Genomic DNA, 26,616 nt, shown 5'->3' with positions numbered 1-26,616 from the left:
GACTCCCCAGACTCTGGAATAGATTGCCCATACATGTCAAGCAGAGTGCCTCTTTGGACCTCTTCAAGAGGAACCTTGATGATTGGATTGGAGAAAGGAAATTCACCCCAGGGATCACGTCAGTCGCCCTGCTAGACAGGGGTCCAGGAAAGTAAATAATGTGGGAAGAAATAGCCAGGGAATTGTTATGGCTAGGCTTGTATAGGCCCTAGGGCTGATAGCCTAGTACCAACCTATGAACCAAATCAGTAGTGCATTAAAAACAGGCATACATTAAATGAGGAACTGTGCAGCCTTTGGTGAACAAACCTCAAAAGCAGCATACAGTACAGACAGCATCCCACAACATTACTGACAGAGTATAGGGATAGTGCTTCAACCCTATCTTTGTAACTGAGGGTCTTTAGTCTGGTGATCTCTTTAGTTAGGAATCTCTACAGCCTTTCAGGCTATGTGGTGCGTTTAGATAAATACATACTGAAAAGGGCAATACATTCGATACGTTCAGGACAGAGTGTAGAGGAATAACAACCTCATTTGACTGGATGAGATATCTTTAGTTATTAATTGGGTTAGGTAGAAGATTTCCTGACTACTTACTTTATAGCTATCGAAGGTTAAGGAATTGTCTACAAAGGTGCAAAGATCTGTGACATCAGTGTTTCCAGAGTAACAAGATCTTCATAAAGAGCTATGTCATATTAGCTCCTAACAAGGTGTTCATATTAATCTGAAATCTTAAGCAATTACAATGTAAAACCTATACTAGGCCAGTAAAAGGTTATCACTTAACATCCGTGCTTCAATGTTTTCTGCCAGTATACCAGCTTGGCATTTATCTTTCTTATGCTTCCATTTAAAAACAGAAAAAGCTTACATTTCTACCATTTCAAAAAAAGCTATGGGATGATACAAAGGTATAGCACCACCAGACTCTAAGGGTGGGTAGGGCTAATTTTGGCTAGCCTAGATGGGAGTATAATGCGAGCTATACTTTCTATATACAGAATACAAGGCTTTCACCTAACAGTTGTTACAGAAAGGTGGAAATATGCAACCATTATGCTTTCTAAACAAAACGACCTTGAGATACAATAAGAAGCCTTTTACAGCAGTGTACACCAGTTTTAAGAAAAACAACATTTTCTTCAAACTGTAGTTCTAAAATGAGGATTTACTGAATGCTTGAATTAAGCTTATCAAAATTCATGTCTACATAATTTCATACATTTTTCTGAGAAGTCAGCGAAGCTGTAGATAGTGGCCATGCAGTTCATAAAGCTTAGAACACTGATGTTAGTGGTTTTCAGTTATAATTAGCTATCATTAATGGTAAAGCACAAAATAAGTGTCAATAACAGCAAACTTTTAGAGATGACATCAGGTAAGGAACTCGATGTTAAGTAATCATACAAGTCTCAGACTCTGGCCATAAGCCACAATACCTTGAACTGTACTCCTAAGCATGTCATTTAACTAGACATTGCCTCTTGACAGCCCCTGTGAGTCTACCAAGTTAACAGTCTAACAAACTCATCTAAAACACCTCCCCCAGGTTTCAAGGAGTTTAACCACACACTACACAGGTACTCACCCAATAGCACAGAAGCAATATTTCTGTTGTGAGACCAATAACGTGAATTTAGAAAAACTTCTCCTCCTACACAAAGGCATGCCAAAGAAGGAAGAAGCTGAATACCCAACAGTAGCTTTCATTCACTGTCCATTGGAAAGAATATGTGTCAATTGCAATCACAGTAAAGTAGCAGACATGAAGACAAAATTGCTGACACCAAAGCCAACATTTAAAGAAGAAACACTCCCTGGATACCTGCTCACATTATGCTCCTTTCTAAAACATCACTGAAAATATTGCATTGTTGACATAACAACAGACCCAGCCCACTACTATGCAACCTCATTCAAAGTTAAGGATCATGCTACCAAGTTACTTTTTTTTTTTGGTTGGGTGGGAAGCAAACAATGACTGTTGGCAAGTGAGAAAGAAAACAGGGATTTATTTACTTACATTTGTTTACCAGGAAATTCCAACTGGACACAGTTCCTTTATCAGAGGAGGTCTGGGGAGAAAAGCTCCACAGTACAATAAATGAGCAGCAGAGTACAAGAACAACAACTGAATATACATACAATAGCAAATAAAAAGAAGTTATGTCTTACATAACATTCCATCTGTGTTGTAGATCTTTGTTCATTCATTACAAATAGGACCTCGGTTCCGTCCTCGGAACCTATATACGGCCGGTTTCCAAGCTCACGCCAGCCAAAAACTCTCAGCCAAGACCTACCCATAATGCCCCTCTCCTAGTTACTCCAGATCGAGTTTGCCCACCCCTAGACAATAGATGCAATAGAAAAATAGTAGAAGCTCTGTCTGAGCAAATACCCTAACCAGGAGTTCCTCAAGTCCACCAGGAGTCCAGGCGGGGGAATGAGGACGGGAAGTAATGAATGAACAAAGATCTACAACACTGGAATGTTATGGTAAGACATAAAACTTCTTTATCTGATGTTGTAAATCTTTGTTTATTCATTACAAATAGGACAGAGTCCCCGGCTACTTGAGTCCTGGGTGGCCCTAAGGAAGGATATTCCCGAGCACCATAGAACCAAAAGATGCTCGTCCCGTGGAGGCCAAATCCAATTTGTAATGAAAGATAAAGGTATGAGGTCTTGCCAAAGTGGCTGCTGTGCAGATATCATTAATAGAGGCTCTGGAATGAAATGCTACAGAAGTAGCCATAGATCTGGTAGAATGAGCCTTTATTCTGGAAGGTAAGGATTGCTTATTCTGTAGGTAGATAAAGGTAATGACATTTCTAAGCCAAGAGGATAAAGTCACTTTGGAAACAGGTTTACCCAATCTATGTCCTGCAAAGGCCACAAACAACTGATCTGTTTTCCTGAAAGATTTAGTCCTCTTCAAATAATAACGAAGCTGCCGAGGCACATCAAGGGTGTGCAAAAGGTACTCCCCCTCTATTAGAATGCTAGGGAAGAAAAACCAGAAGGTCAATAGATTGGTTAATGGAAAAGCCAGAAATTACCTTGGGCAAGAAAGAAGGGTCAGTACAAAAGGACACCCTATCCATGTGGAAGATCAAGTAAGGTGTCTTGACAAGGCCTGTAGCTCAGATACTCTTCTCGCTGAGGTAAGTGCTACTAGAAGTAAGGTTCTCCATGACAAAAATTTTAAATCAAATGAATCAAAGGGCTCAAAAGAAGAACCTGTGAGAGACTGAAGTACCAAAGTCAAGTCCCAAGGTTCTAAGGGAGGCTTGACCAGAGGTTTAACATGTAATACTCCTTTCAAAAAGGTCTTGCATGGGTGGTGTGACCTAACTGAAGAATTATCAAGACCATTATAAAATTGGCGATAGCTGCTAAATGTAAAGTGATCGTCAAAGCTGAGGCTCCTGCATGTAAAAGAGTAGTCAGGTATTGTAGGATCTTTTGAATAGGCATAGAGAAAGGGTGTAAGTTCTGATCTTTGGCCCAAATAGAGAACCTAGTCCATTTACTAGAATAAACCTTGCTAGTGGAAGGTTTGTGTGATGCCAGAAGAATTTCACAAACAGGAGATGGGATAACAGGCAGCCTGGTAATCACTGGAAGTAGAGGAACCAAGCTGTGAGCTTGAGACTGTGCATGTTTGGATGAATCAGTCCCTGAGGATGAGAAGTCTTGGGAATGATCCTGGATCCACGGGCTGTAAATCAGATGAGGCTACAGAAATGGAAACCAGACTTGATGGGGCGAGTAGAGGGCAATGAGGATCAATTTGCTTCTCAACCTCTGAGCTTTCTGGAGAAATTTTGGAATGAGGGGAAATGGTGGAAAGGCATACAGAAGACCTGGTCGCCAATCGTGCATTACAGTGTCCCTCGGTGGTTCCCCCCGAGGGGGGGGGGGTCAGGGAAAAGTAGCTTCTGCATTTGTAGTTTAGGGAGGAAGCAAACAGGTCACAGCAAGGCTTGCCCCAGAGTTGAAAGATCCGATCTGCTGTTACAGGGTGGAGGGACCACTCATGAGGCATTAGGATGTTCCTGCTCAGATTGTCCACAATAAGGTTGGAACTCCTGGGAATGTGCGTTGCTATAAGAAGTGGTTGGAAGCCATCTCCCAGTCCCAAATTCACATGGCTTCCCGACACAGGGGGTAAGACTTGGTTCCACCTTGCTTGTAGATATACCAGACGACTGACATGTTGTCTGACTAAACTGCAATGGTCCCAGAGGGCAGGAATGCATGGAACACTTGCAACGCTAAGAGAACTGCCCTCAGTTTCAAGACATTTATGTGCAAATTGGCCTCCATGGGGGACCAGGTGCTTTGGACAGTCTTTCCCTGGAAATGCCCCCCACCACCCTAACAGGGAAGCGTCCGTGGTCACCTTGGCCTGGGGAAGACAAAACAGTCGACACCAACGATTCATTTGTGGCTTCATCCACCATAGCATTTCTTCCTTGCAACGGTTTGTAAGACATATCTTGCGGTCGAGTGGGTGAGTTAGCAATGACCATTGTGCGGAAAGGAGCCACTGTAGGATTCTCATGTGCAGTCTCACCAGTGATACTAATGTAATGGCAGCCGCCATGAAGCCTAAGAGTTGCAATACAAGACATGCTGGTACATACGTCTGAGGAAGAAGGTCTTGGATTTGGTCTATTATTTTTGAAAGCCTGTGAGTGGGGAGAGAAGCTTGACAGGATGTTCTGTCGAAGACTGCTCAAATAAATTCCAGTGTCTTCATTGGGGACATTTGAGATTTGTCCTTGTTGACTGTAATCCCCAAGCAGAGAGCGAGACCTTGACTGTAAGAGAGGCTGCGGACTAAGAGATTCCTGGTCGGAGCAGTAAGGAGCAAATCGTCTAGACAGGGAAACACCTGGAATCCTTGTAGTTGAAGTTGAGCTACCACAACTGCCATACTTTTGGTGAACACTCCGGGGGCTGTTGAGAGACTGAATGGCAGTGCACTGAACTGATAGCGACTGGCCCCCAGCCGGAAGTGGAGAAACCTCCGGGAATGGTGATTCATCTTTATGTGGTAGTACATGTCCTGGATGTCTATAGAGCACATCCAGCTGTCCCTCCCTTGGAAGAGAAGAATGGACTGAACTGTGACTATCCAGAATTTCTGAGGTTTGATAAATTTGTTCAGTAGGCTTTGATCCAGGATTGATCTCCAGTCCCCTGTCTTTTATGGCACTAAAAAGAACCTTGAGTAAAACCCGGACCCTGTCTGGTCTGGTGGGACTGGTTGGAGGACTCTTTTTCTTAGCAGCTTTTCTATTTCTAAGGCTGCTAATTCCCTCTGACTGGGTGGTACATCGGGGATTCGTATGACAGGTCTTGGAATTAAACTGAATGGTATTTGGCAGTCTCTGGATATTATTCTCTGCACCCAAACATCGGTAGTAATAAGATGCCAGGCTGGTAGATGTAGAGAAAAACAACCCCCGACTGCTTCCAGAGGAAAGCAATCGGGCCGCTGCTCAGGAGCACTTGTAGGGTCTGCCGAAGAAAGAATCTCTAGCTCCCTGGTTATGCAGACCCCCTCTATCCCGAAAGAGGCATCTTCCATATGAGTTGCCCCCTCTGCCCCGGGGGGATTGTTCACCACGAGTGTCACAAAATGATCCTTGGAATTTCTTGAACCACATTTTTCCTCCCTTCTGTTTCCTGGAGTAGGATCTCTGGGGGTTGGAAAAAGCGTATGCTACAGCAGACAAGGTCTTTCCATCTTTTCTCACTATGTGCAAGTGTATCTTGTACTTTGGGTCCAAAAAGTGCAGATTCGTTGACAGGTGCATTGACAAAGGAAGATTTAAAGGGGTCTGAGAAGTCACACAACCGCATCCAAGCATTACGTCTCATGACAATGCCCGATGTGGCAGCTCGAGCTGCCACCCTCGGTGTAGTGAGATATCAAACGCATCGAGGAGTTCGAGATGGATTCAAGAGTGGCTAACTGTGAGGCGAGAGTATCACGCACCTCATCAAGCAGTACACTTACCAAAGAAGAAGACATTTCGGAAATTAGGTCTCTTTGGAGGTGAGTAAAGTGTGTCAGATAGTTCAGCGACCGAATGGCAAAGGTCGCTGAAGCATAGGTCCGCTTCCCTAGTCTGTCCATGGTCCAGGACACACTGTTTGGAGGATGGACAGTGGATCTATCTTCTGTAAGTTCCCTCTTGGTGGCCGCCACCATGACCATAGAATCAACTGTCATCTGCTTGGACCAGTGGGGCTGGACTTCAGGTGTAGATAAAATTATGTCTGGCCTCCGAAGGACAGGTTCTACGTTGTCCGGGGCCTTCCAGGCACACTGCACAATGAGTTTAACAAGGTCATCTGCTGGTGGAGTCATCCAAAGTAGATGGCCGGGCATGGAAGGCCTGCAGAAACACTAATTCCTCAGAAGAAGGGTTAGAGGACTTCCAGTCTCCCCGCTGCTTGAGGATTTAGAGAATGTCTCTGAATGAGACGTCATCTGGGGGAGACCGTGGGGACCCTTCTCCCTCATCACAATCAGTGTCTTCAGTGATAGATTCCTCCAGGGAATCAAGGTGCTTCCTCTTGCACCATTTCTTCCGTGGTGGTTCCCCAGTGGGATCTTCTGAGGAGGACTCTGGAGAAGGGGTTCCCTTCAAAGAGGGTTCTTGTGACTCCCATGCCTGGGGTCCCGAAATAGAGGGTTGGGAGAAGTGCATGTTAAGGGGGGGTTCTGATACTGATGTCATTGGTGCTGACTGCGAGCCTTCGGAGTGAAGGACCCTCTCCACCACCTGGACAGTAGGCCCACCCAAGGAGGGATGGGAGCCCGGAACCGGGAGGGACAACCTCGGAACCAGGGTCACACCTCACCCTGAGGAGCCCACCTCCAGGTGAGGAGCTCTGAGAGAATTGGAAGCCATTGGAGCCGTAAACATAGATGGTGCCAGCGAGAAAATAGGCGCCGGGCTAGGTACCAAGGTATGGATGGTCCAAGCACTGCTCCGAGAGAGCATCGGCTCCACCGAAGACGATGCAACAAGGGTGGACAGTGCCGACAGGGGAAACACTTCTGTCGGAGCAGAGACAGTATGCACTGGAGTGGATATCAGTACAGAGATCTCCGGGATCTGGGCAGAGGCCGGAGGAGGATAAACAGGGGAAAATGTAGTAAAAGATTCCGAGCCAAGGGGGACGGATTGTCTAGCTGGAATGGGCAATCCCCTAGTTGCCAGAAGCTGGTCCAGACACTGTGCTAGATCTAATTCAGAAAAAACTCCTAGTGGATCTGAAGGAGGCTGCTGAAGGAGAATCAGGTCTTTCTAGAAAGGGGCTAAACCTCTGCCCCAAAAAAGGGTCGTAAGTTGGGGAATATCTTGTCCTTGGCAGATATTTGAGTTTTGGAGCCGAAGAAACTGTCAGCACCGTGGCCAGGGATGGTGCAGAAGCAGATACAGTCATTGGAGCCAATGTCGGATCCAAGGATGGCACCAAAGTCAATGGTGCTGAGGTTGGAACTGAAATAGTGGTGAATATCATGGATGGCACCATGGAGACGACTCAGTTCTGTAACTGACGGGGATGCAGGAACCGTTTCCTTATGTTTTTTGGTCTTTGGAGGAGGTGAGACCTCCAACCCAGATAGAGCCTCCGAAAAAGGTGTTGAGTAAACCTTTTAAGATAAGTTTTTTTTACGTTCTGCTAGTGTACGATTACTAAAACTAGCACAAATGTCATAGTCAGCTTTAATATGATCCACGCCCAAACATTAGACACAATGAGCATGTGTATCAGAGTTAGGCATCTTACGTCCACACTTGTCACACTGTTTAAACCCCAACTTAGCTTTGTCTGACATAGTAAGGCAACAAGACTATCCTACAGAAAAAAACAAAATAAGGGAGAGAAAAAAAGGGGAGAGAATACCAGAGATGGAATTTAAAAAATACCACAAGTGGTAAGGAAGGGCCTGTCAAAGGCAGGAGACAGGGACAGTACCAATAATTGTGGAAATGAAATTACCAAGGTAAAGGGTAGGGAATAGAATTAGGTTATAGGCAACAGTGAAAAAAGGCCAACGACTAAAAAATAAACGATTTTGAAGAGAACCTGTCTTAAAAATAGCAATTTTCTACTTAGCTTTGAGAGAGATGGCTAGCACGTCTGACTAGGAATGCAGCAAACGAGATATGGAGTAACTAGGAGAGGGGCATTGTGGGTAGGTCTTAGCTGAGAGTTTTTGGCTGGCGCGAGCTTGGAAATGGCCGTATCGGTTCCGAGGATGGAACCAAGATCCTATTTGTAATGAATAAACAAATACTTACAACATCAGATTACATACTGCAGCAAACATTACATATACATACAATATGAAATACAGTAATGAACAGCTACACCGATATCTAGCTAGAGGCTAGGAATAAAGGTAGGATGTATATACAGATAGTACCACGCTCAAACAGATACTGTTCTAAACTCACAAACCTAAATCTTATATACAAATTTTGCACTAAACTCAAACAGATATAAAGCAGATGCTCCACACGTAGGTGGAACAAGCTTGAAGGGCTAATGGGATGGAATGGGAAGATAGAGGAGTAACAGAGGAAACTAAGTGAGTAGTATACGCGATAGAGAGAGGAAGGTAGGTGTAAGTCAATTGGATATGTATTTGGAGTTGAGATGAAGTGAGGTAATTAACCATGTTATAACACGTTTGAGAGATTGAGTGAGGAGGGAGGAGGAGGGTAAAGGGTGAGCCAGAGCCTGCAGAGGGAGGCAGGGTGGCTAGGGGAGGGGAGAGGAAAGGGTTACTAGTTGGGAATGTTCAATGTTTCTGCAGTACTCCTGACAAATGTAAATGTCCATAAAGGAGGAACAGAGCACTTCTGTAACTGCAAGTTTTAAGAAAACGTCATATATATAAAACTTAAGTTTATACCATAAGTAGCCGGTATAGTCCAAAGTATTCAATGTAAATCAACCTTATTAATTATATTACTTTTCTAAGCACTTATAAGTTCATACTGGCAATGACATGCTGAACTGGCTATAGTGATGTGTACAACATAAGTGTGTAAGCAACACACTTAAGGGATAAAAGAAATTACAAATTTAAAAATGGTGTTTGGGTTACGTTAAGAGAAGGATATCTGAAAAATGTGCTCATTTAACTGATAAAGGCATAACATTTGGAACTATGATACTATGGGTCTCAACCTCTTATTACCACAATCAGGGATGAAGCCAAAAATAATCATGGATAAAGGCCCTGCATCGTGGACATTTTTTTACATATTGTCCCTTCAAAATTAGCACATTGATAGCATAAGAAGATAGGAATTTGTGCACATTTTCTGAAGTAAAAAAGTTTGTAACTTTAAGTTTGTCGTAACTTTTTTAATCTAACCAAACATCTTTTCAGAAAAAAATAAAACATCATGGATGGATGGTTACAGTAAAAAGCAGTTAAAGTCAGAGATGTCTCTGAAAATTACTGGACAGTTGAGAAGTGTATATGTTACATATGGGTGGGAGGCAAAAATATGAGGTAGGAGTGTAAAACAGAAGAGTCTGCCTAGACCTTACGGCTCATTTATTAGAGATTCTAAGGCTGAAGCTCTGTATTCAATTTTATCCAGCACAATTTCTAATTCTCCAATGGCATGATTTAAAAGCTGCACTGGACAAACATAATCCTCAGAAATAGGCTCTTAATTTTGTAGCCATTTCTCCTATTAAGGGTAATCAAAGTAAACTTCTCAACAGCACCCAATTTTGCCTCCTATTTTTGCCCTGTCCCTTTAGTCACATAGCCTTTCTTCTAAAAAAAAAAAAAAGGAGAGAGAGACAACAAAACACCATTTCCAAGCATACTTCTGGACTATTCGATTTTGCATAATGTCCCCGATTTTACCTCATATTTTGCCATGTTCTCTAGTAAAATGTTTGATGTTCTGGTAATATTTTGAGTAGTAGTCTCTCAATAATGCCACACACAAAACAGTCACATCTCTTACTAGTCAGAAAATGTATGCTAAAGCAAAAACTATTTGTTCTACTAATCTTTTAAATGAACTAGAGTAATTATTCTCAACCTTCCCTCCCCAAAACATACAGCACTGCATTTTATAATGTAGAAGAAATGTGGTTACACATACTAACAGCTTACTGACATCTTCGACATGAAAGCTCACAGGATGGTTCTTATGTATCACTTTTATTTATAAAATGCTCATCTGATAAATTTATGAGTCAGTATTATTTACCACGGGTATTTGAAAAATATTAGCACTTAATGTGTGCCAGGCCCTTTCAACGTGGAACTACGAGAAAATAGACTTTTTTTAAGACTCAATAATGAGGTACACTTAAGAAGTATTATTAGTCATATTTAAAAAAAAACTATCCCTGATGTTGGGCCTCGGTCCAGAATTCTTGACCAAAGCAGCTGAAATGTATGTTTCCATACAACGAGGCAAAGTAAGTAAGTCAGCGTCTTTGGAAACTAGAACCTTATAAAGGACACGCTAACGTTCAACAAATATAATTATCTAATCTTGGCAAGGCACTTATTTTGTTCCGTTGTCAACAGCAATAACACGTCTAAAGGATTAATCTATCCAGAATTACTTAGTCCTTAATAACACCACCGTACGTTTTATATCCTTCAATAATTTGCTAATATAAACTCGTCAAATCGGGAAAACTCACAAACCAACATACAACATTAAAAATAGGAAAAACTCACCTGCGCTCACTGTCAATCGCAAAGGTCGCAAAGGTTAAACGTAACATGGCAATACGCGCATACTTTTTAGGAGCCCTGTGCCTTCAATCTTCAAAATTTACGAACGTAGGTGGAATTCTACTCGTTTTCCTATCGAGCAACACTCGGGGAAATGGGATGATGTCGTTCTTCTGGACGAAGGCAATGTGTTACTTAACAGATTAAGTTACTGAAGAAGACAATAATCTTTCCAGCGTATAGGTATTTTGGGTATACAATTAATGTAAGTTTAACCCCATGCCATTAGATATTTCCTGTACTTAAGAACAGCAGTGTGTAAATAAAGTCAACCTCTGCCTAACAAAAATGCAGATTTTTGTATTCATTATCCTTTTTCAGTACACCCCATTTGATGGTACGTACTGTTGTCTATTTTTCAGATTTTCAAGAGTAGCTCATTTTTTATGGTTTTGCAGAACAAACCATAACCCCAATCGTTGCAAAGGGCTAAACTTCACCTTTAAAAGCTCATTCTTCTAGAATTTGAGTTTGTGCTGATCCCTGTAATATTTAGGTGTTTTATATACAAAATAATTATTTTATGCAACTATTAAAGGAAACTTAAAAATATTTTTTTTGTATAAAAATTCAGGACATTTTTTCTTCCTTCCTTCCTTGCAGGACACAACTGCCCAGATAGGGGCTGCTGTATGTAAACAGGAGATTGTCAACTGGCTTACTGACAGAACCTACACTGTAAAAGTAGCTGACTCCAAATCCAGCTCCAGACAAGTGATAAGTGGAGTACCTCAGGGTTCAGTCTTGGGATCTCCCTTGTTTGGCATCTACTTCTCTGAAGTACAGGCCAACACTAAGAGACTCTGGCTAACAAAGTTCGCAAATAACTGCAAACTGGGAGCCATTATTGAATCCCCAAATGATGTGGATATTCTACAAAAGGGCCTTACAGAAACAGATGCTTGGTGTCAGAGCCATGGGCTCAAGCTCAATGCCAAGAAATGTATAGTTATCCCCTCTGGGAAAAAGCATGTACCCGTGAATTACCACATAAGTAAACTAAACACTGAAATTGTGATGAGAGACTTGGGGACACAGGTTGACAGTGGTCTTACCTTCGATAACCACATCACCACAACAGTCAGGAAATCCTTCTATGTGGCACACCTCATCACTAAGGGTTTTTCATACAGAAAAAAGGAGGTCCCACTGTACACATCCCTTATTTAGAACCATTGTAGAATACAACACCCCATTTGGTATGTACCTCACAAGACATCTGTAACAACTGGAAAAGCCACAGAAATACCTCACTAAAAGAATCACAGGCCTAAAGCAGATGCCCTATGCTGACTGTATAAAAAAAAAACACCTATACTCTGTCGCATATTGTCTACTCAGAGCCGATCTCTGCTTAACATACAAGGCCATGTCAAATCCAGAGCTGTTGGACATGTTACACTTAAAGAAATCCCAATCCCTCAGAGAGACACACTTCAGGGATCTAAACCTTGTCATCACAATGAACAAAACATGCTGGAGGGATAGGTTCCTGACCCAGAGACTCCCCAGAGTCTGGAATAGACTGCCCATACATGACAAGCAGAGCGCCTCTTTGGCCCTCTTCAAAAGGAACCTTGATTATTGGAAGGAGATAGGAAATTCACCCCGGGGATCACGTCAGTCGCCCTGCTAAACAAGGGTCCAGGGGAGTAAATACTGTGGGAAGAAATAGCCAGGGAATTGTTATGGCTAGGCTTGTATAGGCCATAGGGCCGATAGCCTAGTACCAACCTATGAGCCTAAACCTATGAACAGATTATAATTCTAAAAGGATATGGTGCTTTCCTGGCTGTTCTCCCATGAAAATGCTATTCAGATCTGGTCTTGTACTGTGCGATGAAAGCCCTGACTATGACCCAGACGGCCAATGTTCAGTACTGATGTTGTAGAGAATGGATTAGGATGATGGGAGTTTGCAAACGATGGCGGTTTTCCTATCTTGGGATGAAGAAGGCAGTTCATCTCACTATATTGGTAACACCCACAGGAATGTAGCAGTATCTCCCATGAGAACCAGCCTAGTAAACCTACATTTTGCACAGCAGTGTGCCTGATAAGCAGAGGGTTAGTATGTACAGTAACATGCTTGTGCTCTCATCTGAGCAGTGGTTATGGAAATCCATTCCAGCAACAAGAGGGAGTTTACAGGATGAGCTGATTGGCCTGAACTCCAACACCTAGATCTTGGCACCAGGTGAAACAGATGGGCTGTTTAGGATTTCTGGTCAGGAAATAAATGTGCCATAGGGCTGTCACTCTGTATGGTGAGCCTGGCTATCACTTAGAAGGCAAAACAAATAGGCCAATTATGCTCATTAAGGGGGACCCACTGGGCAAATCTGTGGTCAGTTAAAAAAAAAGACTTCTCGATTAACAAACAAAACAAATTATGTGGAATGTTTAGAAGCCTGCACTTAATACAAAATAAAAAAAATGTGTAAGCTCAAATTCTCTTGCATTATCATAGGAGGTTACTAGGCTAATGACCCGAAGGCCTTTACAAGCCTAGCCAAGAGTTTATCCCCAAAAAGAAACCTCAGTCAGCACCTGTCGCCCCTGTCATTGAGGGACACAGGTGGAACCCCTGGGACGAATTTGTGCTTTCCCAGCCACTCATCAAGGTTGCGCTTGAAGAGGGTCAGCGAGATGCTCCATTTGACGTGTATGGGAAGTCTATTCCAGAGATGGGGCAGCCTCTGGGAGACAAACCTGTCTCTCCAGCAGGTTTTGTTAATCTCACATATTAGGTTCAAGCCTTTTGAGCAGGTAGTGCGTGAGGAGTTAGACTTATGGATATGGAGCATCTCTAGTAGGGCAGAGTCTGAGATTGCCTTGTAGGCGAGACACAGATCACCCCTGAGCAATCTGTACAATACCGAGTTGAGTGATAGTGATGTGAGCCTGTCTGCATAGGACATGTGTTGGAGGCCATGGATTCTCTTTGTGAGGTATTTCAGTGGCCTTTCCAGTTGGTGCAGATGTTTGGAGACGTACATCCCAAACTATTCTCAATTATTGGTCTAATGAGGGAGGAGTATAGAGAAGTAACAAACTCTTTTTTTTCTGGATGCAATCCCTTTACTTATGAGATGAATCAAATAAAAGGCTTTTCTGACCACTGCTGCTACATGATGGTCGAATGTGAGGTTATCAATCTGAGTGCTCAGGTCTCTCACCACAGGTTGTGTGCTTACGGGTTGCTGTTAATGTGGTAATCAGTAGGGGTTGTGTTTTTGTTGAATGGTATGACGATACATTTTTTTGCATTTAGCTTGAGGCCATGACTTTGGCACCAGTCATTAGTTGCTGTGAGACCCTCTTGCAGTATGTTAACATCGTTTGGGGAGTCAATGACAGCACCCAACTTACAGTCATTTGCAAACTTGGTCAGCCACAGGCTTTTTGTCTTGCCTGTACTTCTGAGAAATAGATGCCAAACAGTAGGGGTCCCAGGAAAGATCCCCGAGGGACTAGTGACAGGTCTGCTATCGGAGGTGGAGGTGCCTATTTTGACTTTGAGGGTTCTGTCACTGACCAGTTGGCCACCCACCTGATGAGATAGGTATTTATGCCAAGTTGTGTTAGCTTTTCGATGATGCCCGAGTGGGGGATTGTGTCAAAGGCCTTGGCCAAATCAAGGTAAGCTGCATGTACTGACTTTCCCTCATCCAGGGCCTTGGTGACAGTCTGAAAGAAGTCAACCAGGTTCAACAGGCAAGCTCTGCCCTTGACGAATTCAAACTGGGTGGGGTCAAGTGCTTGGAGATTGCCTATGTCCTTGTTTATGAGATCCATGATAATACGCTCCATGGCTTTACAGATCAAACTTGTCAAGCTAATGGGGTGATAGTTTCTAGGGTCAGTAGTGGCACCACCTTTGTGCAAGGGGATGACAATGGCGGTTCTCCACTCTGCTGGAATGAAGCCAGTACTTAGGCTGTGTTTGAATAGAATGCTCAATGGTGAAGCCAGTTCTTGCTGGAGATGGCGCAGAATACATCCTGGGATACTATCAGGTCCTATGGAAGCTGTGTTTTTTCCCTTGGATAGGGCCCTATAACACTTGATCTACAGAGATGTGAAGTGCAGGACAAGTATCGGGGATGTCAAAAGTGCTTGGGGGGGGCAGCGGGGTGAAGTTTGGGCTGAACCTATCTGCTAGCAGGTTGGCTAAGTCAACAGGATCAGTGTAAGTGATACTGTTAAGTACTAATTCGGAACAGACCTGGGCTTTGCCACAGAGGTTCCTGACATAACTGAAGAAGACTTTATGGTTTCCCTTTGTTATGGTATCATTAAAATGAGTAGCTAGTAATGTTTATTGCATGTTTTAGCGCTTGAGATCTGTATGTGTGTGTGTCACTGTGTGTGTGTGTATGTGTGTGTGTATATATATATATATAGTGCATGTTTTAGCACTCGAGATCTGTGTGTGTGTGTGTGTGTGTGTGTATATATATATATATATTGCACGTTTTAGCACTCGAGATCTGTATGTGTGTGTGTATATATATATATATATATATATATATATATATATATATATATATATATATATATGGGTCTACTGCAAATGGTCGAATTCCCACAATCTTGAACTTCATATGATCGACCCCATATAATCGAGTTTGTGAAAGCTCGACCGGACTGCATGGAGATCTGCATACAGCATATAACGGGAATATTTCCCGTTACTGCACTGTAGTGTGATCTCAGAGTTGGTATATTTAAGTAGGGGGTGTGTGGGGGGTGCAGGGGGGCTTGCTCCCCTGCAAAATACTGATTTTATCAGTATTTTTTTTGTTTTTTGCCAGTTCGGAAAACCAGCTTTCGCGATAATGCACTTTTGTGGTAGTACCTTTTTGCTCTTATGGGTGTCGATGTTGCTTGTCCGAGATTTTGGGATTTCAAGCAAGCAACATAGACCCATATATATATATATATATATATACACATACATACATACACAGACACATCTGTTTGTGTGTGTGTGTGTGTGTGTGTGTGTGTGTGTGTGTGTGTGTATGTATGTATGTATGTATATATATATATATATATATATATATATATATATATACACACACACACACACACATACACACACGAGGCCTTGTGTTGTCACAGAGTAATCCCTAGAATGCATATACCCATACTGTGTGTAGCATATTGAGATAGAAACTCAAGAAACCTGATCATGCTCTGTAAGTGCATTTTGTTGCCTAAACACTTGTAATCATGTCCATTCACAATTTATACTGCAGCGTGGCTCACTCTTATGGATGTCTTGACCACACCCACATACCTAAATAGTAAGGTACAGTATACCGTATTTCCCTATATCCATTTAAGTGACTCAGGGTAAAATGGCGTTTCAGAATCCCTTAACGAGGTAGGTAAATGCTAACTAGTACAAAGAATCCATTCATCCCAAACTTCTGTCTCTCACCTTGTCATGTTGGTCTCTTGTCTTGGAAAGTGTTTAGTTCACTTTCAGTACTTTGTACGTTTTCACAATCACTATCTGCTATTTATGTAGATGTACTCTGCTTTTCATATTTTTTTTTTCTTCTGGTCTGATGCCACTATGGCCCTCAGTTGCTGTTTTCTGTGTTACCATTTCTACTCCATCTATGCAAAATTAAACTGGATCTGTCTATTAAATTATACCAGAAATCCATTTGCTATCACACTGTCATAATTTGAATGTACTCTGAATCTGATTCAGTGAAAGACTCGTGTGTCACTCATATCATTCTGAGGTTTCTGTAATTATAGTTTTTTTTTTTTTTCAGATTTGGTTTGATAAGGTCACATATTGTCTGTTACAAAAGGAATATACCGCTGCAACTCATAAATATGGACATACACTGGACTTGATTTTTGTAATGGATATGACGCATCAAATTTAGTGGTGGAGCTAATTTCTTGCTCTGAAGGTTCTCCATTCAACTTCATACATCAGCTGTATACATTTTTTTTCATCTACATTTCTCCAGTTCTGTACTGGAACTGGTTCTAACTCATTTAATGATTTAGTTAGAGATTGCAGTAACTCACTTTTTCTGGCTTTTGAGTCTGTATTCTCAGGTCATGTTTGCTTCTATCCACTAGCAGACCTGATTCATCTTGTTGAAGTGTAGTTGGCATCAAGTGGCTCCAAGGAGTAACAGGCTTGTTCTAGATGAGCACTATACAATCTACCAAGCAGAGATATCCTGGAAAAGGCAAATTACTTATCCAGAGAGATCCCTTTTGTGATTAACAGTCTGAAAGTACTTTTCTGTGTGACAGCGAGGTTATGAAGTTCTTTGGGGTTCTAACTTAGGCCCTATATTGTTCACGTTATATATGCTTCCATTAGGAGACTTGCTTAGTGAAAGGGGCCTAACATAACATAGTTATGCTGATGATACTCAAGTCTACCGCTCCTCAAGACAACATGGCGAGTATGTGTGCTTTTTCCACAGATCTAGAAGCCATATATTGGTGGCTAATTAGAAACTGGTTGAAATTCAGTGCCTCAGAAACTGAGACATTGGCAATTCACACAACCTTGAGCGATTCTATTGCCCCAGTTCTGCTCAATTTTATTATGTATTGTGGCAGCAAGCTTAAATTTTTTGAAAGTCCTCATAACCTTGCAGTGATTTTGGACTCCAGCCTTACACTTTGGGATCAGTTGTCGACTGTTTTGAAGTCCTTTTTTTGTAAAACACTTCAAGGATTAAGCACCTACTGTCTCTAGCTGATCTTCAGGTTGTTAATGTGATGATCTCATCAAGGTTGGGTTACTAAAATGCCCTTTTCCTGGGACTTCCTAACTCTGAGTTGGAATGTCTACATATATTACAGAATTCTTCTGCCAGGTACATCTCATTATGAACATACTACACCTATTCATCATAGCATGCAGTGGTTTCCTATGAGTAACAGATTTGTCTACATTTAGTATATCTGTCCACTCATGACCTGGGTATCTCCTACCTGGAGGAGCTTATTGCACCTTACTGACCCATTCAGGTGTTCTGCTCAGTGTCTGAGGGGCTGCCTAACACTGGCAGCCTTAAAAACGACACTTAAAATTATACCATTCGGCCTGGTACGGTATGGTATGGGATAATTAGATATTACTCACTGCATTGCTTTACAACTCATTACTTATTTATTTGTTATTCATTGTTTGAAATTGTTTGTATTTAATTGACACTTATTTATTTATTGTAATGGAGCTGTATGATAAAACACCTTAATAAAGTTAGGTGTGGTTTTATACTATAGTAAAGACAACAAAATTTATTGTTCTATAGCAAGCATTGCATTCAACAATCTTTCCATTCCAGCCTTAAATGATTGAACATATCATTTTGTTAAACAATTTGTAGCAGGATACTCTGATACACTAGTAGAATTAATGTGTTCCGTTTAACAAAATAAAAATATTGTTCTTAGATAAACTGAACAATGTTATCTGTGAGAGTATGTTCTTGAAACCTGTATGCAGCAGTGCTCTCAGTCAACTGATTGAAGCTTGCCTTGTAATCTTAGAAATATGAAATAGTTCCACTCAATTTGAATATGCAGACACCACAATAACTAACAAACTATTCAGGATTCGGCATACAGAATCAACACGCAACCTTTTTCACATATACTTGAAAATTCCCATGCAGAGAGGATAATCTAATATTTTTTGTTCTTTCTGATATGGTTCACATTATTTGCTTCCATGTTTAACAAACTTTCAAGCCCTCAGTGACTGACACAGTTCTTATAGTACTGCTTTTCTCAGTTTCCACAAAATAATAATTAGAATTTTCCAGAGAACAATGCCTTTCTGTTTAGATAACTCAAATTGGTTTGCTTTTAATTTCCCTTCCATTGTCTCAGCCTTCCATCACAACTCTTAATTTTCCCGAAAGTTGCCTGAATTTCTGTCACAGTGGGAGTGAGCCTGACTGTGACCCAAGTGACCAGGGTTGAATTAGCAGGCCCAGCAGTGTCTGTCCAAGCAGGGAGGGAAAGGAGTGAAGGGGCATGACCCACTCAGTTCCCCTGGGGGTGAGGAGGGTTGCATGCACTTGGAGTACAAGAAGTGGAGCAATTTCTTTAATGAAGCCCCAAGAAACAGCTGTTAAGTACTTTGAGGGAGGGGTGGGGCTGCTAGGGTGAACACCCCTAATCGAAATGAGGGGCTGGCCTCTGCATTGAACCAGCTGTATACCCAGCATAGCATAAAACTTGAACCACTCTTGATGGTTGCCTAAATGATGGCCCTTCACAGTCACCCCTCAGCCAAGGGATAGGGAACAAGCAGACAAATTGACCAGGAGGAGGTTTATTACTGACAGATAGTGAGGGCAAAAAGTTTTTGATCTGCCGAAGTAATCCATGCCATCATCTCAGCTCATTCTGGAATTTCTTAGAACTGCTCTTCTTAAGAAGAACACTTCACCACACTGTTTTATTACCAAGTTAAGCGCTTTCATCAAATAAAAATTGACTTCATCATAACAAGAGGTACAAGCAGCCAAGCTTTTAAATACACTGAAAACATTACTAATAGGTTAAAAACACACCAATCACTGTCCTTTACCTTGAATAAATTAATAAATTAATGAATTAATAACAATACCAATGCATCTCAAAATTAAAAGCATATGTATTAAGCATTTTTAAAAAATATTAATAATAAGAAAAAACATTCTAAAAGTATGAAAGTGTCAAGTTTACATTATATTTTCTGAGCTTTTTCTTTTAATGCTGGTACAATAGATATACATTCATTCAAACCAGGGTATAAGTTAGCAGCCAACCTCAATTGCTACATAAGTTCTCTTTTGCTCAGAATATTCTTCCAATCAACACCCCTAGGGTTTATTTATATAACATTCAAAATACCAAATTTAAAACCAAGAAACTTTTTACACTGTTTACTATGTCTATACAAAGCATTAGTCTCCTTTTCATTTTTTATGTCGTACAAATGTTCATAAATCCTGGACTTGAAGGTCCTCTCAGTCTTTCCGACATAAAACCCCGCACAGGCATTGCACTTGGCCAGGTATACTATCCTATTGGTGAGGCAGTTACCCTTCTTGAAAAATACTGTAACCCTAGTCCTGTTATATAAAACCACACTAGGTGTCTGTGTAATGAAACTACACTGGGAACAGCACCCACAAATTTTGGTGCCTTCATTTTTAATTTGGCCTCTACCATTTGAACTACCTTCTAATGTTAACTTCATGTTACGCCCCACTTTGGTAGAAAACAAGGGTCTCTCTCCCCCACTGCTTGAAATATTTCATTGTCAGTTCTAAAAATGCTCCGGTTCTTGTTTTAAATATTTTTTTATTCCACTATATTAGGGGCTATATTGTACAACACAAGCTTGGGTGAATTTACCTGACAATTCAACATTTGTAACTGTGCCAATATCCTGGGTTTCAAAAAGGTCCCTACCCAATAGTGGCTTGTATTTTAAACCCCATTCATTAAAATTCCTTGTAAGATATTTTCCACCAACTCAAAGGGATACCCTCTCTCTATAAAATTGTTGGTTAAACCTTTAAACTCATTGATTACATCTTCTTTATGGGAAGTCATCCGAGCAGTTCTAATGGCCTGCCCCTTAACAATACTTTTCTGAAAAACAGGGTGATGGCTATTGAAATGAAGATATGCATTACAAAAAGTTTTCTTGTGGTATACATTGGATTTAAAACCATCTTTATCTTTAGATTTAGTAGTATCCAAATAATGTATTTCACTGTCGTGAAATTCATGAGTAAATTTCAAGAAGATGGTAGTGCTATTTAAATATTCAATAAAACTCAGAATATTGCCTTTATCACCCTTCCACAAAATAAAAATATCATCCAAGAATCTGCTCTATGGTAAAATCTTGGAATAAAACCTACTTTGGAAGATATGTTCCATTTCCCATCCTAGTAAAACAATGTTTGGGTAAACGCGGGCACAAGCTGCCCCCATCGCGACCCCTTTTATCTGTTGGTAATACTGTCCTTCAAAAAAATGTAATTATTATCTAATACCAGGGCCATAATCTCACAAACAAGGTTAACATGTTCAGAGGACAAACTGGAACATGTAAAAAGCATTTCTTCAAAGTATTCCATCCCCTGTTTTCTAGGTATACAGGAAAACAAATTCTGAACATCAATGGTCAAGAAACTGACTCCAGATGACCAGAGGTCCAATTTAATTTGACTTAAAAATTCTCATGAATCTTTGATAAGGTGGGATGTCCCTTCCACAACATGTTTAACCATCTTAACTACAAATACTGCCAGATTGTGAGTTTTTCATTCTCCGACCACCACTATGGGCCTAAATGGAGGCACCAAAACATCTTTGTGGACCTTAGGGATACGAAATAACCCTGGCACTTTGGGAAATTAATTCAAAAGAAATTCATAAGTATCCTGACTAATTCTCTGTTCTAAGATATATTCTTCCAAAAAAACTATCTATACACTGATAAGAAATATTAATTTGATTCTTGGAGACCTGTAAGTAACTTTCCTCATTAAATAATATGTTCTGCATAATGTTGTTGTAATCTTCAGTGTTAAATACTACAATCCCTCACCCTTGTCTGGGGTCATTATACAAATCCCTTTGTCTTCTCTCAATTCCTTCAATAAATCTCTCTCTTTCTGATTCAAGTTGTGATAAATTTTCTTATTGTTAGTCCACAACTTATAACTGCTTTTTCAAAGGTTGCTAGCAAACAATGAAGGGGGGGAGGGGTTGTAAACACTGCTTTTCTTTGGAAGGGAAGAACTCGAACCTACACTACCACCTTTATTTTTTGAAAATAAAACCTGAAATTTTAACTTCCTTGTATACAATTGTACATCAAGTAACACCTCCACTATGTCAGGAATTCTAGTGGGAACAAATTTGAAGCCCTTAGAAAAAAAGATAAAAAAATTCTTCAGAAATTACCCTATCGGTGTAATTGTAACTATTAAAACCTTGGGAGGTATGAACAATTTTAGAATAGGCATCGTCCAATATCTGCCCCTCCCTCTGTAAAAGTTGCCCCTTTGGGGAGGAAAAGTTGAATTGTAATAATGTTGGGTTCCCTGTTATCTGTTAGCTATTCTTTCCGAGCGTCTCAGGGGTGGAAAATCCCCCTGTTCAGGATATTCCTCAATAGATGGATTGTCAAGGTGGGCCCCACCCTCACCTTCATCAAATTCTGAATAAACCCCTCCATCATTAAAGTATTGGTTGGGTCCTCTGTATTCCGGACCTTGCCTATCCATAACCAATCTACTGGTGGGATATACTGTATTAAACTGATATTGCTTGATATTCCTGTCCAGTTTCCACTTCTTTTTAAAAAAATGCATGTTACACTTTTTCTTAACCCTGCCAATAACTTTATAGTAAAGTTCTTCATACTGTAAAAACAATAAATAATCCAAAATACAGAGGTTTAATTCCTCTACTTCTTTTTGTAATTTAACCTTCATTTGTTCCTGAAAAAAACTACTTTGTTCAATTCCCCATTTATCAAATAAATCAACAAAATCATGGATCATGTCAGAATCATAATACAAACCAAAAGAAAATTTAAAAACATGTAACCCTTGAGGAACCACTTTCAAACGTATACATTAATTAAAATATACCATTTCCATTTGCAAAGTCTTTAGTTTGTATAACTTTTTTTCAAAAGCAAAAATCATGTCTTTCATTGAGTGGTAGTTACTGGCTTCATCTTTCCTACCCTCAATATTGGCTCCACAACTACTGTGAGGCTCCTGAAAATTATAGTTTTTATTCAGGAGTACATTAAACATAAACCCCCCCCCCCCCGGAAGTCTTTGGGGAACTGGAAACATTGCTAGAATCCCCTCACTGCTTGCCAGAAGCAGCTCCAATAGTCCGGGACCTCACATTCGAAAAATTGTGATAAACAGTATGTTTGTTTTTGTTGGTTGGTTTCTGCTGAAGTAGAGGAATTAAACCTTTGTACACTCGGAAAGAATAGCGAACAGACAACAGGGAACCCAACATTATTACAATTCAACTTTTCCTCCCCAAAGGAACAACTTTTACAGAGGGCGGGGCAGGGGCAGATATTAGATGATGCCTATTCTAAAATTGTTCATACCTCCCAAGGTTTTAACAGTTACAATTACACCGATAGGGTCATTTGTGAAGAATTTTTTTCTAAGGGCTTCAGATTTGTTCCCACTAGAATTCCTGACATAGTAGAGGTGTTACTTGATGTACAATTGTATACAAGGAAATTAAATTGTCGGGTTATATTTTCAAAAAATAAAGGTGGTAGTGTAGGTTCGAGTTCTTCCCTTCCAAAGAAAAGCAGTGTTTACAACCCTCCCCTTCATTGTTTGGTAGCAACCTTTGAAAAAGCAGTCAAGGAAGATATTTATAAGTTGTGGACTAACAATAAGAAAGTTTATCACAACTTGAATCAGAAAGAGAGAGATTTATTGAAGGAATTGAGAGAAGACAAAGGGATTCATATAATGACCCCAGACAAGGTTGGGGGGATTGTAGTTTTTAACACTGAAGATTACAATAACATTATGCAGAACATATTATTTAATGAGGAAAATTACTTACAGGTCTCCAAGAATCAAATTAATATTTTGTATCCGCGTATCGATAGTTTTGTGTAAGAATACATTGTAGAACAGAGAATTAGTCAGGATACTTATGAATTTCTTTTGAATTAATTTCCCAAAGTGTCAGGATTATTTGGTATCCCTAAGGTCCACAAAGATGTTTTGGCACCTCCTTTTAGGCCATAGTGGCGGCCGTGGATCAAATTCCCATAATCTGGCAGTATTTGTAGATAAGATGGTTAAACATGTTGTGGAACGGATACCCCACCTTGTCAAAGATTCATGGGAATTTTTAAGTCAAATTAAATCGGACCTTTGGTCATCTGGGGTCAGTTTCTTGACCATTGATGTTCAGGATTTGTTTTCCTGTATACCTAGAAAAGAGGGGATGGAATACTTTGAAGAAATGCTTTTTACTTGTTCCAGTTTGTCCCATGAACAGGATAACCTTGTTTGTGAGATTATGGCCCTGGTATTAGATAATAATTACATTTTTTTTTGAAGGACAGTATTACCAACAGATAAAAGGGGTTGTAATGGGGGCAGCTTGTGCCCCCGTTTATTCAGACATTGTTTTACTAGGATGGGAAATGGAACACATCTTCCAAAGTTGGTTTTATTCTGAGATTTTACTATACAGCAGATTCTTGGATGATATTTTTTATTTTGTGGAAGGGTGATAAAGGCAACATTCTGAGTTTTATTGAATATTTAAATAGCACTTCCACCTTCTTGAAATTTACTCATGAATTTCACGACAGTAAGATACATTATTTGGATACTACTATATCTAAAGATAAAGATGGTTTTAAATCCAATGTATACCACAAGAAAACATTTTGTAATGCATATCTTCATTTCAATAGCCATCACCCCCTTTTTCAGAAAAGAAGTATTGTTAAGGGGTAGGCCATTAGAATTGTTCGGATGACTTCCTATAAAGAAGATGTAATCAATGAGTTTAAAGGTATAACCAACTTGTTTGTAGAGAGAGGGTATCCCTTTGAGTTGGTGGAAAATATCTTACAAGGAATTCTTAATGAATGGGGCTTAAAATACAAGGCACTATTGGGTAGGGACCTTTTTGAAACCCAGGATATTGGCACAGTTACAAATGTTGAATTGTCAGGTAAATTCACCCAAGCTTGTGTTGTACAATATAGCCCCTTATATAGTGGAATAAAAAATATTTTAAACAAGAATTGGAGCATTTTTAGAACTGGCAATGAAATATTTCAAGCAGTGGGGGAGAGACCCTTGTTGTCAACCAAAGTGGGGCGTAACATGAAGTTAACATTAGAAGGTAGTTCAAATGGTAGAGGCCAAATTAAAAATGAAGGCACCAAAATTTGTGGGCGCTGTTCCCAGTGTAGTTTCATTACACAGACACCTAGTGTGGTTTTATATAACAGGACTAGGGTTACAGTATTTTTCAAGTAGGGTAACTGCCTCACCAATAGGATAGTATACCTGGCCAAGTGCAATGCCTGTGCGGGGTTTTATGTCGGAAAGACTGAGATGGCCTTCAAGTCCAGGATTTATGAACATTTGTACGACATAAAAAATGAAAAGGAGACTAATGCTTTGTATAGACATAGTAAACAGTGTAAAACATTTCTTGGTTTTAAATTTGGTATTTTGAATGTTATATAAATAAACCCTAGGGGTGGTGACTGGAAGAATATTCTGAACAAAAGAGAACTTATGTGGCAATTGAGGTTGGCTGCTAACTTATACCCTGGTTTGAATGAATGTATGTCTATTGTACCAGCATTAAAAGAAAAAGCTCAGAAAATATAATGTAAACTTGACACTTTCATACTTTTAGAATGTTTTTTTTTTATTGTTGGCATTTTTAAAAAAAGCTTAATACATATGCTTTTAATTTTGAGTTACATTGGTATTAAGTTATTAATTCATTAATTTATTAATTTATTCAAGGTAAAGGACAGTGATTGGTGTGTTTTTAACCTATTGGTAATGTTTTCAGTGTATTTAAAAGCTTGGCTGCTTGTACCTCTTGTTATGATGAAGTCAATTTTTATTTGATGAAATCGCTTAACTTGGTAATAAAACTGTAGTTTCCATTCATACTACTGGTGCTTTTTTTGGTTTTTAGTGTTGGTCTCAACACCGGTTTTACCACTTTTCTGGTTTTATGGCTCTTTTTAAGAAGAGTTATGTACTCTGACATTCCTTCATTTATTTTAGTCGAAATTTCTAGCTGTAGAACTTTTAAGATCATCAGCATTTGCACATTCCCTTGGGCATCTAGTATCTGCTATGGTAATTGTAAGCTGAATAAATTATAGCCCATTTCTGGATGCTGTTACTGCCTTAGTGGGCTGACCTTTATGCTTACCAAGCACTATTAACAACATTTAATGGTCTGTAGACAACGTAGCTACTGATGAAATTTCTTTATTCTAAAATATCAAAACTAGAGCTTCCTTCTCAATTTGTGGATATTTTACTGCACTGTAGAGAAGATTCAAGAAGCATGTATAGTCAGTGCTCTTTACCAAGAGGCAAAGCCTGCTGAATTACAACACATATGCTATATGCAGATGCATAACTAGTTAACGTAAGAGGCAGGCTTTGGTCATGGCTAGTTAATGTAAGTGCCAGGCTTTGGTCATAATACTCCAAACAAATTGTCATATTTATAATTCTTTACATTGCCATAGAACCTCCTGCCTTATCATTCTATACAAAGGTGCCAGTGCCACACGCTGATAAGGCATAAACTTTCCTCACTGGTTTATTACGTTCAGAAATGCTTGCAACTCTTTCACACAAATTTGGAGGAGCATGTCGTATATAACTTCTCAGCAGAATACCTTTTTATCCAACGCATGCCCCAAATTCTCTACTACTTGTCAAATTCTCATTTGGATTTTGTTTACTCTCAAACCACACTGTATAATTGATGTGCTGACTATGTGCATTAATAGGGATTAATAAATCATCTTGGTACCCTGCCACATTTAAATCTTTCAGCCATAGTCCATAATTCTTTGGCAAAGAGAATATGCAGAGTTTACTCCAAATGATAATTTGTTATATACAAACAAACCACTGTATATGTGTGTTTTGTTGTATTTTACTTAAAGTCATTATGTAATACTACTCACTGACTAGCAGCTGCTAAATCAGTTTTAA

General features: G+C 40.1%; 1 protein-coding gene across 1 annotated transcript in view; it reads right to left on the bottom strand.

The window, feature by feature from the left end:
- TDRD5 (tudor domain containing 5) overlaps positions 1 to 11,011 on the bottom strand; it is a 2,447,201-nt gene extending 2,436,190 nt beyond the window's left edge. Inside the window, exon 1 of the mRNA XM_044085919.1 lies at positions 10,769 to 11,011. The gene's annotated coding sequence lies outside the window, so the exon portion shown is untranslated. The remainder of the gene's footprint in view (positions 1 to 10,768) is intronic.
- Positions 11,012 to 26,616: the final 15,605 nt, after the last annotated feature.

This window comes from Protopterus annectens, chromosome 10.part0, assembly GCF_019279795.1.
Source record: "Protopterus annectens isolate FY-2018-M chromosome 10.part0, PAN1.0, whole genome shotgun sequence".
NCBI classification, from domain to species: domain Eukaryota; kingdom Metazoa; phylum Chordata; order Ceratodontiformes; family Protopteridae; genus Protopterus; species Protopterus annectens.
The sequence above is the reverse complement of the archived record's forward strand: the minus strand, read 5'-3'. Positions and strand labels throughout refer to the sequence as shown.